At 35.4% G+C, this 9,946-nt stretch overlaps 1 long non-coding RNA gene across 2 annotated transcripts in view; it reads right to left on the bottom strand.

Annotated features, from left to right (window-relative positions):
- Positions 1-2,734: 2,734 nt before the first annotated feature.
- LOC117282842 overlaps positions 2,735-9,946 on the bottom strand; it is a 13,294-nt gene continuing 6,082 nt past the window's right edge. Inside the window, exons 2-3 of one of the 2 annotated variants that reach the window (XR_004513750.1) lie at positions 4,086-4,259; positions 2,735-3,289 (exon numbers count right to left, since the gene is read on the bottom strand). This is a non-coding gene — a long non-coding RNA (uncharacterized LOC117282842). The remainder of the gene's footprint in view (positions 3,290-4,085; positions 4,260-9,946) is intronic. The other variant, XR_004513749.1, reaches the window with a different exon arrangement.

Here is a 9,946-nt window from a genome sequence, read left to right as displayed (position 1 = left end):
CAAACAAACAGAAGCTAGTCACAAAATATTTAGNAGAGGTGGAGCCCGGTCAAGCCGAAACCAGCCAAGGCCTAGCAACTTCAGCAGCAGCAGCAACACCAGGTAGGGCAGATAAAGATCACTAGAAAGTACTCAGTTCACAGCTTAGGGACCTTCCCAAGGAACTATCGGTCACTGCAGCAGTACAGAAAATATCTGCTTTTTTGGTGCCTATAGACATTATAATGAAGAGCTCCACAACTTGTAACCTTCGTTCACCAAGCATAATTATATGATTAAGTCAAGGGCAATGAGATGGGGAGCTCATAAGCAGGCATGGGGGAGAAGGGGAATGCATTTAGGATTTGACGAGAAAGCCAGAATGAAAGAGACCAATAGGAAGACCTAGGCATAGGTGGGTTCTTTAAGAAACATAGGATGGGCTGGTGTGGATTGGATTCAAATGGCTCAGGATAGGGGCCTGTGACGGATTCTTGCGAACATGAAAATAAATTTTCAGGTTCTATACAATGCTGGGAAATTCTTCAGTGGCCAATCAACTGGTGGCTTCTCAAGGACTCACTCAGCTCCATGGAGTTAGTTATGGTGCCTAAGGGCTCATTACTGTGTTCACACATGGTCATAACGGCTCTGCATCCTAAGGCAAACAGACCCAGTACAAATGCTTCCAAACTATTTCTTTAAAATCTATCTTAATAGCATCTCTCCATCTGCACTTAGGTCTCCCAAGTGGTCCGCTTCTCTCGGGTTTTCCCTCGAAAACTTTGTATGCATTTCTCACCGTTGCATGTGCACTACATGACTTACCCACATATCCCTCCTTGAACTCATTGCTCTCCTACATAATATCCCACACCGTTATCACCCATGTGTAAGGAACGCCCCACGTGGATTATGCAAACAAACAGAAGCTAGTCACAAAATATTTAGTTTCTTTGGCCAAGACAATTGAAATAAAATAAAATTCTTCTCTGTGCATACAAGCACGAAACACTCACAATCCTTTCACTTACAGTAGGAAACTTTTCTTCAGCTCTATACAGTTTTTCAACTGGAAAACATACATTAAATTAATGACACCCAGATTGGGCAAGGAATGCTTTGCATTAAGAAATATGAAGTTGGGCACTAATATCGAAACACTTAGGATGATATATCACACATATTTTGATTCAGTCATGAGGTATGGGATAGTTTTCTGGGGTAATTCACCAGATGCTAAGAAGATTTTTATCTTACAGAAGAGAACTGGGATTGAAACAAAGAGATACATGCAGGCCAGTATTCTAAAAACTAAACATATTAACATTGGTCTCCCAATATATATTATCTTTGATGATTTTTATGATAAGTAATGTTGAGTATTTTATTTTTAATGATGCAATCCATAATAAGACCACAAGACACAGAGGGAATCTACATGTATTACAGTCACATTTAGAAGGCAAAAAGGAGTCTATTATATGTGTGTGTTAAAATTTTCAACAGTTTTCTTCTCTATGTAAGAGATTTGGAACAAGACAGGAAACTTTTCCTAGGAAAACTAAAAGAAATATTAATCAATAATTCGTTTTATTCAGTTGATGAATTTTTGCTTTAGTGTAAGGATTTAGTCAGAAATATGTTTATTAAGGTATATTTCATTATATTACCGTGCAATTTATATTTAAATATGTGACGACTATAGTTCTTCATTGCATGCATATGTATATATGAGTAGGAAGGAGAATTATTATGTATTGCTAATTATCATGTTGGTATAATTGTATGTGTAACATTGTATCTATCTAATTGAGGTAATCAGTTTAGATTTAAACTATGGTCGAACTGATGTCTTTGCGATCTTATCTGTGATTGTCATGTGACTGTTGTTTGACAAGTTTTATATCCAGTGCCAGTTGCACACTTGTGAATACTCTGAAACGCTGATGTATGTATGTATGTATGTATGTATGTACAGTACAATTCTTGCCACTCTTGTTGCAAGAGAATGCAGAATCTTTTATAACCTTCAAACTTGTTAATCACATTACAAATAACTTGCGGGGTTCACTGTAATTAGCTTACAAGAGTCCAAGTAACTTAAATTCTTGGTTCTAATAAGTGTACTAGTAACTAAACGAGAACAGTTCAGTGACCCCCAAGGATTTTTGCTGCTATAGAATTTCTCTCAAACACCGTTCCATTTATGCAAAATTTAATTTCATCTGCATCAGAACTGCTTAAAAGGAAACAGAAGTGGTACATCACAAGCAGCATACATTCAACAAATTATAACTGTCTAGAGACACTTCAGAAAAAGGCCTTCAAAGGCAAGTCAGTAGCACAGTGGAGTTGTTCTATGTGTACAGACAGACAGACAGATGGAGATGAGAAAGACAACTGGAATTCCTGCTTATCTGTGATATCTGCCTAACAGTGAACATACAGCAGCATACAGCTCACCTCAGGTTCAGCCTTTATCTCGTGAAATGTTATTCACACAGGATCCACTTCTTCTTGTGAGTCTGAGACTTCCTCAGATTTTATATTCATGGCCTGGTTTGCATCATGACTTGCTGGGTATGTCTCACCATATGGACCTACTAAAACCTTCTCTGAATTTGTACAGTTCTGTAAAGGCATCACATCTTTTATCAGTCATGGCTGTACACCACCATACATGAAACAATATATGCTCTCCTTGCTGTAGCTGTTTCTCATTACATCTAACCCATAACAGCTGGTCTGTACAGATTTCTTCTCTACAGACTTCATAATCTTAGCAAGTGTTAAGTTCATAATGCAGAGACCTTCCTGAGAAACCTGTGGTCCCTGTGGAAGTACAGTCAATACGTATCTGCTCTTTATGGAACCTAAGCACTCAGTGTTCACACATGCCCATCATAACTTTGCATCCTGACACAAACAAACCCAGTCCAAAACCCCCATAATTGTATCTTTGAAATCCATCTCCACAATTGTCTCATTCTCTCAGGCTTTCTGTCAAAATCTCTGTACGCATTTCTCATTTCTCATATGTGTGCCACATGACATACCCATATCACTCTCCTTGAACTGATCCCTCTGCCACATAGTAACGCAAAGTGTGATAATGTGAACCAAATGAACTCCCCACATTGATTATGAAAACTAGCACAAGCTTGGCATAAAAAGTTTAGTTTCTTAAGATATGAGAATTGACTGATGACAATAAAATTCTTGTCTGTGCACACAACACTCACCATCCTTTCTGTCAAAGCAGGAAATGTTTGTTCAGCTCTCTGTGGCTGAATTCTTGGAATTTCTGCTGCAAAAGAATGCAGAATCTTTCATAACCTTGAAACTTTATTTTATCATACATGATGCTTTGTGGGTGGCAAATGAATTGATTTACAAGAATCCTAGTGACATAGCATCATATTTCTAACAAGTATACCAGTACCTAGCTCTGAATATTTGCCCACGTCTGTAAGGAAACATAATAATTTTTGTGAACAAACACACACTGACTTGAACTTCTTTTTTCTCACAGCAGAAGCCGGCAGAGATTATGAAGCTCAGTGTCTTATTACACGTTGTGTAGTCTAGCATATTGTTGCTCAGTTGTGAAGGCAGCCAGTTCACCGATTTTGCGTGAACCTCTTGCTTGTTGCTCAGTTGTGAAGGCAGCCAGTTCACCGATTTTGCGTGAACCTCTTGCTTCCTAAATGTCGGTAGGGTACCAGACTGCACGGAGTTACATCCCAGAAACAGCAACCTACTCTACAAATCTACATTGCCGACCCGCAAAAATGTATTTCTATGCCCTGCATACGTACCACAGCCCATCACCTCTCACTACTTCCTTTATAAATCAAATTTGTATGTGTAACTGGCGAGAAAGGACATACAACAGTAAAAATGTGCATTCTACTAGTAACATCACCCTCAGAGTGGGCGAAGCGAGCAGAAACCCAACTAGAACTTGCAACAGCGGAATAATATCACGAACACCATAATTTGTCAAAATATGAGGAAACTTAGTTTCTATCAAATAAGCCTAGTGATTCCCTAAAGAATACCCACAACTTACAAAATTCTATTAACAACGTAATGTCCAGTACCTACTATGCAAGAATTTGTGGTACTTGTGTGCACAGTTCGTAACCTCGGTATCACAGTGATCACAGCCGACCCAGAGACACAGTCAGGGACGTCAGGGACACTCAGCGAGCACTCAGCGAGCGACCAGGATATACTCGTTTCCTTTAACTTCTCGTAGAAGTACTGTGTCCCATCTGTAATAAATTAAATGAACTCAGTTTCCTTAAAAAATCTGCCTGCTACACTCTGAAACTTGTTGACATATAATCAAACAAATACATATCTTGGCAACAGCCGCATAATAGACAAAAGGGGTAGCAGTTGATTGGTTGCGGTGTTGTTCAATCTGACATTGCATAGCAAAGTGCTGTTACAACACCCGAACAGAAGTGCTACCCACATTCCTTACTGACTTACTTACGAAGCTGAGCCCTTCCTGAGAAGCCAAATCTGCTGCTAATCAAGAATTTCCCAGAATTTTATGGAACCTACAAGATCCACTAGTAAAGAAACACTTTCCAAAGCTCATTCTGTAAAATGAATTGAACAGTTCTGTATCCTGATTTAGTTCTTTTAAAATAATATAAAAACGTGAATTTAAATTGTCGCGAAAGAACGGAGGCACCAAATGTTTCCTTTTCTCCAGTTTTATACTCTTACACTGTCTCAACCACCAACATATCATTTGAGGATAAATATTATTACCTGACATTGTACTTGAGAAGTGCACAAAATTGGCAGGCAAACACACCCACTTGAGATGTTGTGAGCAACTAATCAAACGTAAGTTCCTCAGTGTGCACCTGCTAATTTGCAAAAGCAGTTGCCCGCTTGAAATCGATATTGCCATTTTCCTTGGTGTGCGCCTGGTCTTAATATTGCACCCATAGAGAACACCAAGTAAAATTATAGTTTTCTATATTCTTTTATGATTTAAACAGCAGAAAACAAGAAAAAACCTTCTTGACAGAATGGTAGCATACGAATTCAATCTCTTAATTTTCTCTTGAATCGGATTTTGATTTATTGTTCGCCAAATATTTGAACTGTGAAACATTTTCAAAATATCTGGTAGATGCCGTAATGACAAGGGACTCATATAATATGGCTCGAGATTTATTCAGATAATTTTTTATTTATTTTAAATTACTTTTTGCGACGTGGTATTTAACAGATCCAATGTAAGACTGAGGCTCTATTTAATAACATTGTTGGTTTGTTCATAATTTCCTGTATATTTCACTGAGAATGTCAGTATTTTAAGAACACGGGTCTCACGATGAGGACATTGGTCCTTTACCACAGCCGTAAATAAATCTTTTGAAATTAACAAAATGTATTGTGTCAATTTAAATTATATGATTACACAGATATTTATAAAATGCCTTATCATAAACACGTAAACATTTGATTTTATTGTTTATAAAATAATATTACATATGACAGGAATGGAGTACAATGGGAGTTTTCAGTTGAAAACGCAATCGTTTCATTCATACTGCTGAATAACCACGTTTTGGTTTGCTCATATATTTTTGTATATGTGACTGAGAATGACAGTATTTTAAGAAAATGTGTTTCACGATGGGGAATTGGTCCTTTATCACAGCCTTACTTAAATTTTGTGAAATTAACAAAATCTAGTGTGTCTAGGTTAATTATGTGATTATATAGACATATATACAATATCTTATCTTAAACACCTAAACATTTGAGCTTCTTGCTTATAAAATCATATTACATATTACAGGAATGGAGTACAATGAATCTTTATAGTTGAAAATGCTATCGTTTCATTTGTACAGCTGAATAACAAGTAACTCAAATGTTTTTGTGTTTAAGATAAGACATTGTATAAATATCTAAACAAAAACTTAATTTATATTGACACAGTAAATTTTGGTAATTTCACCAGATTTATTTACGGCTGTGATAAATGACTGATGTACTCATCGTGAAACACATGTTCTTAAAATACTGACATTCTCAGTCACATACTTGTAAAGCTATTTATAAAATGGCTCATCTTAAACACGAAAACATTTGCGTTTTTTGCTCATAAATCATATTACATGTGAGAGGATCGGAGTACAATATGTGTTTCCAGTTGAAAATGCAATCATTTCATTCACAAGCCTGATTAACATCGAATTTGTTTCCTCACATATTCTTGTATATGTGACGAACATGAGTTTCACGCTGGGGACATTGGTCCGTTAGCACAGACGTAAATAAAATATTTGAAATTAACAAAATGTACGGTGTCAAGTCAAATTCTTTATTATATAGATATTTATAAAATGTCTTATTTTAAAAGTAAACATTTCATTTTCTTGTAAGTTTTGAGGTTTTCAAGGCGATGACTATGAAGAAAGCCGTCTTCTGGGTTGTGGCGCCGAGTATTCTTCGTTTTAGCCGACGTTTCGGAGGAACGTATCGCTTCCCTCTTCAGAGCATGTGAATTGGCTTGTGAATGCAGACAGCAGTAGCTCTTTCTTCGTAGTCATCGCTGTGAAAACCTCAAAACTTACATAGTGTTCCAGCGGCCTCCGTAGTCTAGAGGTAAAGTTCCCACCTCATGAATCGTGGTACGCGGGTTAAAACACCCGGCGGAGGTCGTCGAATTTTTAGCGGCGGAAAAATTCAGGGAACAAGTCCTCCGGGAGGGACTTTAAGCTGTGTGTCCCGTGTCGTAGCTTTACGGCACGTAAAAGAACCTCATATCCCCAAAGGGGATCACTGAGCCAAATTCCAGGACGTTTCCCGCCCAACAATGGTCTCTAACGCCTCTGATAGAGGGGGGAAGCATTAAAGATACCGCTAAGCAAGTGGCCGAACTCGCTTGCTCGGCGGGACTGATGGTACGCACCATTTATCGGTAGGGTATAGAGACTGGTAGAATATCATAGAGGGAAGCACAATAGTAGTCTAAGTGCATGGGGAAACACCCTCTCCAATAACTAACTAACTAACATAGTGTTCCTCTATGGGGAGGATACTCATCGACACATTACAGCTACTGCTCTCTGCATTCACAAGGCTATTTACTTGCTCTGAAGATGCAGGCGATAAGTTCCTCCGAAACGTCGGCTAATTCGAAGAATACACGGCGCCAAAACCCAGAGACGACTTTCTTCATTTGATTTTCTTGCTCATAAAATCATATTACGTATGACAGGAACGGAGTACAAAAATGTTTTTACTTGAAAATGAAATCGTTCTTTTCGAACTGCTGAATAACGTCGTTTTGGTTGGCTCATATCTTCTTGTATATGTGACTGAGAATGGGAGTATTTTAAGAACATGGGTTTCACGATGCGGACAACATTCTTTAACATAGCCATAAATATATCATGCGAAATTTCCAAACTGTACGGTTCCAAGTTAATTATGTTATTATATAGATATTTATAAAATGTCCTATCTTAAATACGTAAACATTTGTGTTTTTGTTTATATTTTTAAATAAAATATGACAGGAACCGAATAAAATGTATGTTTTTATTTGTAGAAGGATTCGTTCTGTTCGTACTGCTGGATAACATCGCTTTTTTTGCTCATATTTTCCTGTATATGTGACTGAGAATGCCAGAGTTTTCAAAATATGAGTTTCAGGATGGGGACAACATTATTTAATATCTCCATAAATATATCTTGTGAAATTAACAAATGTACGGTATCAAGTTAAATTATACGATTATATAGATATTTATATAATGTCTTATATTAAACACGTAAATATTTGAATTTTTTTTTCTAATTTCAAATTATATATGACAGGAACCGAATACTATTAAAGTTTTTATTTGTAGATGCAATGGTCTGTCGAAAAACGGATTGACGTCGTTTTGTTTGCTTATATTTTCTTGTATATGCGACAGATAATGTCAGTATATAGGAACATATGGTACACGAAGGGGACAGCAGTTTTTAACATCGCCAGAAATATATATTGTGAATTTACAATACTGTTTGATTTCAGATAATTATATGGTTATATAAATATTTGTACAATATCTTATATTGAACACGAAAATGTTTGAGTTATTTGCTCCTAATATCAAATTAAATTTAACAGGAACCGAATACAATGAATATTTTTAGTTGTAGATGCAATCGTTCTGTTCGTACTGCTGAATAATATGGTTTGGTTTGCTCATATATACTTTTTTATGTGACTAAGAATATCCGTATTTTAAGAACATGTGTTTCACAATGGCGACAACAGACTTTATCATCGCCAAAAATATATCTTGCGAAATTAACAAAATGTACGATATCAAGTTAATTATATGATTATTTAGATATTTATACAATGTCTTATCTTGAACACGTAAACACTTGAGTTTTTGCTTATAATATCAAATTAAATATGACAGGAACCGAACATAATGAATGGTTTTAGTTGAAGATGCAATCGTTCTCTTCATACTGCTGAATAACATCATTTTTGTTTGCTCATATCTTCTTGTATATGTGACTAAGTATCAGTATTTTAAAAACACGAGTTTCACGATGGGGTCAACAGTCTTTAACATCGCCATAAATATATTTTTCAAAATTAAAAAACTGTACGGTTTCAAGTTAATTATATGATTATATAGTTATTTATGCAATGTCCTATCTTAGACAAGTAAACATTTGAGTTCTTTGCTTATAGTATGAAACTAAATATGATAGGATCCGAATATAATGAATGTTTCTTGTTGTAGATGCAATCGTTCTGTTCGTATTGCGGAATAATATATTTTGGTTTGCTCATAATTTCTAGTATATGTGACTGGAAAAGAGAGTTTTTATGAAGATTAGTTACACGATGCGGACAACATACTTTAACATCGCCTAAATATATATTGCGAAATTTCCAAACTGTACGGTGTCAATTAAATTATATGATTATATAGATATTTATAAAATGTCTTATCTTAAAAACGTAAACATTTGAGTTTTTGCTTATAATATCAAATAAATTATGACAGGAACCAAATACAATCAATATTTTTATTTGCAGAAACATTCGTTCTGTTCGTACTGCTGTATAACAGCTCATATTTTCTTGTATATGTGACCGAGAATATTAGTGTTCTAAAAACATGATTTCCACGATGGAGACAACAGTCTTTAACGTTGCCATAAATATATCTTTTGGAATCGCCAAATGTACGGTAAAAAGATAAATTTTATAATTATAAAAAATATTTATACAGTTATATATTTATTTATATATCTTAAACACGTCAACATTTGATTTTTTTGCTTATAATATCTCATTAAATATGACAGACACAGAATACAATGAATGATTTTTTTAGATGAAACAGTTCTGTTTGTACTGCTGGAATACATTGTATTCGTTTACTCATACACTCTTTTATATGTGTCTGAAAATGGAAGTATTGTAAAAACATGAGATACACGAGAGGAAACAGTCTTTAACATCGCTATAAATATAACTTGTGAATATACCAAACTGTACGGTTTCAAGTTAATTATATTACTATATATAAATATTTATATAATGTCTTATCTTAAACACGTAAACATTTGTGTTTTTTGCTTATAATATCAAATTAAATAGAACAGGAACCGAATACACAGAATATTTTTAGTTATAGGTGCAATTGTTCTGTTCCTACCGCTTAATAACTTCAAATTTGTTTGTTCACATCTTCTTGTATATGTGACTGAGAATGTCAATATTTTATGAACATGAGTGTCAAGATGGGGACAACAGTCTGTAAGATCGCCATAAATATACAGTAGAACTTGGTTATAACGTCATCAAAGGGACCTAAAAATAGTGTCGTTATAAACGAATGTCGTTGTAACCGAAATGGGCACTTCCACAGTAGCCTTATGTTAGTCTCGTAAAAATCTACCA

Source organism: Cryptotermes secundus, unplaced genomic scaffold (genome assembly GCF_002891405.2).
Source record: "Cryptotermes secundus unplaced genomic scaffold, Csec_1.0 scaffold789, whole genome shotgun sequence".
NCBI lineage: Eukaryota > Metazoa > Arthropoda > Insecta > Blattodea > Kalotermitidae > Cryptotermes > Cryptotermes secundus.
Note: the sequence above shows the minus strand (reverse complement) of the source record. Positions and strands in the feature narration are given on the sequence as shown.